The sequence below is a fragment of the Danio rerio genome, chromosome 8 (genome assembly GCF_052040795.2).
Source record: "Danio rerio strain M-AB ecotype USA chromosome 8, GRCz13ab, whole genome shotgun sequence".
In the NCBI taxonomy this organism is placed as follows: Eukaryota; Metazoa; Chordata; class Actinopteri; order Cypriniformes; family Danionidae; genus Danio; species Danio rerio.
In genome coordinates, this window is record NC_141028.1 from 45,181,469 (window position 1) to 45,189,479 (window position 8,011).

General features: G+C 34.1%; 1 long non-coding RNA gene across 1 annotated transcript; it reads left to right on the plus strand.

The window, feature by feature from the left end:
* Window positions 1–673: 673 nt before the first annotated feature.
* On the plus strand, window positions 674–4,310 carry LOC147842807 (uncharacterized). Its single transcript, XR_015498368.1, has 3 exons — window positions 674–2,593; window positions 3,026–3,865; window positions 4,292–4,310. It is a non-coding gene; the product is annotated as an uncharacterized LOC147842807 (long non-coding RNA).
* Window positions 4,311–8,011: the final 3,701 nt, after the last annotated feature.

The following is an 8,011-nucleotide window of genomic DNA, read 5'->3' on the forward strand; positions in this document are numbered from 1 at the left end:
GCTACAAACACCTCATTTCTAATAAGTAGAAAAAGAACAGTCATTTCTTTTACAGGACATCACATACTATATGCATACCTCATAGGAAGACTTGTTACTGCAGTGATCTGGATTAATGGGGCGTTATTACTCTTCAGATGACTATAAAGTGTCCATTTCGAATGAGTAGAATAAAATAATGGTCAGTTTTGATACAGGACGAATGTGTCAAGGACAGACAGCACATCACAGTTTTCCACAACTCCAAATGAGTCAGGGATACACAAAATTGCAGTTCCCTTCCTGCTGTGGAACTATATTTATTGACCTCCATAGTAATTGTTTTTTTTTTCTAAAATGGAAGTCAATGGTTACCAGTTTTCAAGTTCATTCTAAATATCTTTTGTGTTCAACCAAAAGAAGGAACTAATAAATGTTTGTAACCATTTGATTGCCAGTGCATAGCGCGTTCATTTTCACTTTTGGGTAAACTATCTCTATGAAATTAACCAAACATATTTGTTTTGTCTTTGTCTTTGTACCCTACATTTGGAGCAGCACCACTCATCATCCCCAATAATATCATTTTGTTGTAATAGTACAATAATAGCTTGAGACAGTTGGGATGATGCCATCAACCTAACTGACCACTGAATTGTCCATTGAAGAACTGACCGTTTTTTTTTTTTTTTTTACTTATTAGAAATGGGATCTTGATAGCCATCTAAAAGGTTATTATGTCCCTTTTCTCTAAAACGCTGCCGTAAGAAGTCTTCATATGAGGTACGCCTTTAGTATAGGACGTCCTTTTTAAGAACAGACCATTGTTTTCTTCTACTTATTAGACATTGGGTCTTTATGACACTTTGAATGTTATTATTCCTCCATTTCTCCAAAATGCTGCAGTGACAAGGTTTCATGTAAAGTATGCATATATTATGGAATGTCATGAATGTGAACTGCCCATTGTTTCTACTTATTAGACATTGGGTATTTAAAGCACTTTATATAATGTTTATGTCCAAATTCTCCAAAACACTGCAGTAACAGGTCTTCATCTGATAAATACATGTAGTATGGGATGTCCTGTACAAGAACTGACCGTTGTTTTTTTCTACTTATTAGAAATTAGGTCTTTATAGTACTTTAAGTTGATACCTATTTCACCAAAATGCCGCAGTAGGATGGTTTCATGTAAATTATGCATACAGTGAGGGACGTCCTGTACAAAAACATAAAGCACTTTATATTATGTTAATGGCCCAATTCTCCAAAAAGTGGCAGTAAGAAGGTTTCATATTAGGTATGCATACAGTATGGGATGTCCTCTACGAGTATTCAGCAATAGGAAGAGCTGAGCATTGTTATTTTTTTCTACTTTTTAGAAAAGGGGTCTTTAAAGCAATTTATAAGTTTAATACCCAATTTCTCGAAAATGGTGCAGTAATAAGTTTTCACATGAAGTATGCATAAAGTATAGGACATCCTGTATGACAACTGACTATTGTTTTTTCTACTTATTAGTAATGAGGTCTTTATAGTACTTCATATTATGTTAATACCCCATTTCTTCAAAATGCTGCAATAAAAAGGTTTCATGTGAAGTACACACATAGTATGGGATGTCCTATATATGAACTGACCATTGTTTTTTCTACTTATTTGAAATGGGGTCTTTATAGCACTTTGTAATATGTTAATACCCTGTTTCTCCAAAACACTGAAGTAAAAAGGCTTTATGTGAAGTACCCATATAGTATGGAATATCCTGTATAAGAACTGACTATTGTTGTCTTCTACTTATTTAAACTGTGGTCTTTATAGCACTTTATAATGGGTTAATACCCCATTTCTCCAAAATGCTGCAGTAAAAAGGTTTCATGTAAAGTATATATATAGTTACATATATAGTATTGGATGTCCTATATAAGAATCAACCATTATTTTTTTCTACTTCTTTAAAATGCGGTCTTTATAGTACTTTATATTATGTTAATACCCCGTTTCTTTAAAATGCTGCAGTAAAAAGATTGTATGTGAAGTACACACATAGTATGGGATGTCCTGTATGAGAACTGACAATTGTTTTTTTCTACTTGAAATGCGGTCTTTATAGCACTTTATATTAGATCTATACCCCATTTCCCCAAAGCAGTGCAGTTAGGAGGTTTAGTGTGAAGTACACATATAGTATAGGATGTCCTGTATAAGAATTGACCATTGTTTTTTCTACTTATATTAATAGAGGTTTTTATAGCACTTTATAATAGGTTAATACCCCCGTTTCTTTAAAATGCTGCAGTAAAAAGTTTTCATGTAAAGTACACACATAGATTAGGATGTCCTGTATAAGAACTGACCATTGTTTTTTTCTACTTATTAGAAATGGGCTCCTTATAGCACTTTATAATATATTATTACCCTGTTTCTCCAAAACGCTGCAGTAAAAAGGTTTCATGTGAAGTGCACATAGTATGGGACGTCCTGTTTAAGAACTGACCATTGTTTTTTTCTACTTATTGGAAATGGGCTCTTTATAGCACTATAAAATATGTTAATACCCAGTTTCTTTAAAATGCTGGAGTAAAAAGGTTTTATGTGAAGTAGATATATAGTATGGGATGTCCTGTATAAGAACTGACCATTGTTTTTTTTTACTTATTTGAAATGGTTTTTTTTATATCATTTTATATTATTATGTTAATACCCTGCTTCTCCAAAACAGTGCAGTAAGAAGTTTTCATATTAAGTACACATATAGTATGGGATGTCATGTATAAGAACTGACCATTGTTTTTTTCTACTTATTTGAAATGGGGTCTTTATAGCACTTGATATTAGCTTAATACCCCGTTTCTCCAAAACGCTGCAGTAAAAAGGTTTCATGTGAAGTGCACATATAGTATGGGATGTCCAGTTTAAGAACTGACCATTGTTTTTTTCTACTTATTGGAAATGGGCTCTTTATAGCACTTTATAATATGTTAATACCCCGTTTCTCCAAAACGCTGCAGTAAAAAAGATTTCATGTGAAGTGTACATATAGTATGGGATGTCCTGTATAAGAACTGACCATTGTTTTTTTCTACTTATTAGAAATGGGGTTTTTATGTCACTTTATAATAGGTTAATACCCAGTTTCTCCAAAACGCTGCAGTAAAAAGGTTTCATGTGAAGTGCACATAGTATGGGACGTCCTGTTTAAGAACTGACCATTGTTTTTTTCTACTTATTGGAAATGGGCTCTTTATAGCACTATAAAATATGTTAATACCCAGTTTCTTTAAAATGCTGCAGTAAAAAGGTTTTATGTGAAGAGCACATATAGTATGGGATGTCCTGTATAAGAACTGACCATTGTTTTTTTCTACTTATTTGAAAAGGGGTCTTTATAGCACTTGATATTAGCTTATTACCCCGTTTCTTCAAAATGCTGCAGTAAAAAGGTTTCATGTGAAGTACATATGTAGTATGGGATGTCATGTATAAGAACTGACCATTGTCTTTTTCTACTTATTTGAAATGGGGTCTTTATAGCACTTTATATTATGTTAATACCCCCTTTCTCAAAAATGCTGCAGTAAAAAGGTTTCATGTGAAGTACAGATATAGTATGGGACGTCCTGTATAAGAACTGACCATTGTTTTTTTCTACTTATTTGATATGGGGTCTTTATAATGTTTTGAATTACATTAGTAACCTAATACTCCAAAATGCTGCAGTAAAAAAGATTTAATGTGAAGTGCACATATAGTTTGGGATGTCCTGTATAAGAACTGACCATTGTTTTTTTTCTACTTTTTAGAAATGGGCTCTTTATAGCACTTTATAATATGTTAATACCCTGTTTCTCCAAAACGCTGCAGTAAAAAGGTTTCATGTGAAGTACACATATAGTATGGTATGTCCTGTATAAGAACTGACCATTGTTTTTTTCTGTTTATTTGAAATAGGGTCTTTATAGCACTTTATATTGGCTTAATACCTCGTTTCTCCAAAATGCTGCAGTAAAAAGGTTTCATGTGAAGTACATATATAGTATGGTATGTCATGTATAAGAACTGACCATTGTCTTTTTCTACTTATTTGAAATGGGGTCTTTATAGCACTTTATATTATGTTAATACCCCCTTTCTCCAAAATGCTGCAGTAAAAAGGTTTCATGTGAAGTACACATATAGTATGGTATGTCCTGTATAAGAACTGACTATAGTTTTTTCTACTTATTTGAAATGCGGTCTTTATAGCACTTTCTATTAGGTTATTACCCCGTTTCTCCAAAACAGTGCAGTAAAAAGTTTTTATGTGAAGTACACATATAGTATGGGATGTCCTAAATAAGAACTGACCATTGTTTCTTTCTACTTATTGGAAATGGGGTCTTTATAGCACTTTATATTATGTTAATACCCCCTTTCTCCAAAATGCTGCAGTAAAAAGGTTTCATGTGAAGTACACATATAGTATGGTATGTCCTGTATAAGAACTGACTATTGTTTTTTTCTACTTATTTGAAATGCGGTCTTTATAGCACTTTATATCAGGTTATTACCCCGTTTCTCCAAAACAGTGCAGTAAAAAGTTTTTATGTGAAGTACACATATAGTATGGGATGTCCTGAATAAGAACTGACCATTGTTTCTTTCTACTTATTGGAAATGGGGTCTTTATAGTACTTTATATTATGTTAATACCCCATTTCTCCAAAACAGTGCAGTAAGAAAGTTTCATGTCAAGTACATAGTATGGGATGTCCTATGTAAGAACTGACCATTGTCTTTTTCTACTTATTAAAATGGGGTCTTTGTAACACTTTAAATCATATTAATATACAATTTCTCCAAAACAGTGCAGTAAGAAGGTTTAATGTGAAGTACACATATAGTACGGGATGTCCTGTATAAGAACTGACCATTGTTTATTTCTACTTATTTAAAACGGGGTCCTTATATTACTTTATACTATGTTAATTCCCCCGTGTCTTTAAAATGCTGCAGTAAAAAGCTTTCATGTGAAGTACACACAGAGATAAGGGTGTCGTGTATAAGATCTGACCATTGTTTTTCTCTACTTATTTGAAAGGGGGACTTTATAGTACTTTTTTTATAGTACTTTTATATTTAGTATGGGATGTCCTGTATAAGAACCGACCATTGTTTTTTTCTACTTATTTGAAGTGGGGTTTTTATATCACTTTGTTGTGTTAATACCTCATTTCTCCAAAACAGTGCAGTAAGAAGGTTTCATGTAATGTACACACATAGTATGGGATGTCCTGTACTAGAACTGACCATTGTTTTTTTCTACTTATTTGAAATGAGGTCTTTATAGCACTTTATATTATTTTAATACCCCATTTCTCCAAAATGCGGCAGTAAAAAAGTTTTATGTGAAGTACAGATATAGTATGGATGTCCTGTATAGGAACTGACCATTGTTTTTTTCTACTTATTTGAATTGGGGTCTTTAGAACACTTTGAAATATATTATATACAATTTCTCCAAAACACTGCAGTAAAAAGGTTTCATGTAAAGTACAGATATAGTATGGGATGTCCTGTATAAGAACTGTCCATTGTTTTTTTCTACCTATTTAAAATGTGGTCTTTATAGTATTTTATATTATGTTAATACCCCGTTTTTTTTTTAAATGCTGCAGTAAAAACGCTTCATGTGAAGTACATATATAGTATGGTATGTCCTGTATAAGAACTGTCCATTGTTTTTTTCTACTTATTAGAAATGGGGTTTTTATATCACTTTATAATAGGTTAATACCCAGTTTCTCCAAAACGCTGCAGTAAAAAAGATTTCATGTGAAGTACACATATAGTATGGGATGTCCTGAATAAGAACTGACCATTGTTTCTTTCTACTTAATCGAAATGGGGTCTTTATAACACTTTATATTATGTTAATGTCCCACTTCTCCAGATTGCTGGAGTAAGAAGTGTTTATATGTAGTATGCATATTGTATGTGATGTTCTGTACAGGAACTGATCATTGTTTTTTGTCTATTTATTGAAAATTGGGTCTTCATAACACTTTGAGTAATGTTAATGCCCAATTTCTCCAAAACGCTGCAGTAACAAGTCTTTATATGAGGTTTAGTATGGGATGACCTGTATAAGACCTGACTATTGTTTTTTTTCTACATCTTTTAAATGAGCAATTTTTTTTCCAAATTGCTGCAGTAAAAAGGATTCATATGTTGTATATATGCATATAGCATGGGACATCTAGTATCAGACCTGATCACTCTTTTATTTAACTTATTCCAAACAATGTATTTATAACACTTTAAAGACTTTATAGCTCATTAATAGCCCATTTCTCCAAAATGCTGCAGTAAGTTATTATGAGGTATGCATATAATATTGGATGTCCTGTCCATAGTTTTCTTCTGTTAACTTAAATGAGGTCTTTCACATGAGGTATTCATGTACATCCTGTATCAGAACCAAACTTTGTTTTTTTTCTACTTATTTCTTTATAGCACTTTAAAGTGTGTTAATGGTACATTTCTCCAAAATGCTGCAGTAAAACAGGCTTCATATGATGTATGCTTAGTATTTGACTTCCTGCATCAGATCTTATTGTTGTTCTATTCTACTTATAACAAATAATAAGGTCTTTACAGTCATCTAAAGTGTAATAATGCCCCATATCCCATATACTGAAAGAAGCATACATTTTTAAATCCCCTTTAAATAAAACCAACATATATTTGTAACTTAAACAATGCTATGTTGGACTACTTCATGATTATATTCACTTTCTGAGGTTAGGCACGTTGTATAAAATTGCATTCAACCTTATTTGCAATGTACTGTAGTTGGCTAGGAGAAATAAAAACGCATTCTGGGTGTTTAGAAATCGTATATTTATTCTGTCCGTTTGATCTGCTATAAAATCATTTGAAGCAAAAAGATAGACTTGAGGAAATTAAAGGTAAGCCCAGAAACCAATTTCTTAAAATAACAACAGTCAAAAAAAGCTAATAAATTGTTTAATAAAGCAAACGTGGGAGGAAAGGGGGATAAACTTATATTTCGTTGTTATCTCTCTGTTCTGGGCGAAATGGGTGCTCTGTGGAGCGCTCTCTGTGTGGCTGCTGACATTACCGTAATGATAATAATACGCGCGCACCAAAATATAAAGCGCGGCTGGCTTGACTGTGTTTTTCCGAACCGCGGCTGGCTTGACCGCAGTGGGATACTATGTAATATATGGAGAACAAAGGAAAACAACGGATGTAAAAGGGTATTTAAGTAAGGCCAGCTCATTAGTGAGACAGAATTTTTCAGACAGAGACGCTACTGGGGGTCTCCTGAAAGTTCTCCTTTGTTGTCGACAATAAAGTATATTCTTCTGATATTCATAACCTCCAGACTGAGTGTGATTGAGCAAGAGAAAAACCAAGAAAACCACTACATGGGGTCAGAAGATGCAATGAGAAGAGTTTGTGTGGGAAGATGTGGAGTGTGCAGTTTCTTGTGAGACCCTCTCTGTTGTAACCGAGTGTCCAGCGGTATGTAAATGTAATGTAGCGTGAGGTAAAGTGAACATTTAGCTATGAATGACCAGCACAATTCTGGTTTGCCGGCGTAACATGCTGGTGGAGGGAGTCGCAGTTAAGTGGATCTGGGGGTCTCTTCTTGTGCATGACTTGCTGGTGGATTAGTGGGAGAAGCTTGCTGGACGGCTTCAGTACGGAGCTCAGAACCCAGTCTCTGAACCTGAGTCGTGAGCTCAGAAACTTGCGTGACCAGCGCCTGAATGGCCTGGCTGGTCACCACCATTTGTTTGTCCTGTTGATCCAGTCGGGCTGAATTGTGAGCGAGGAAGTCTTGGATCTTAGAAACACTTGCTGGGTCCATATTGCTCAGTTCGTTCTGTCACGAATTTCAGGGAGACCCAATTGCAAGTAAAAAGAGATTTATTGGACTCAGACAGAAAACAACAGAGAAGGATGATCGCTGGCAGATGACCGGGGAGTGGAGCGAGCAGCAGGAAGATGTCTAATGAAA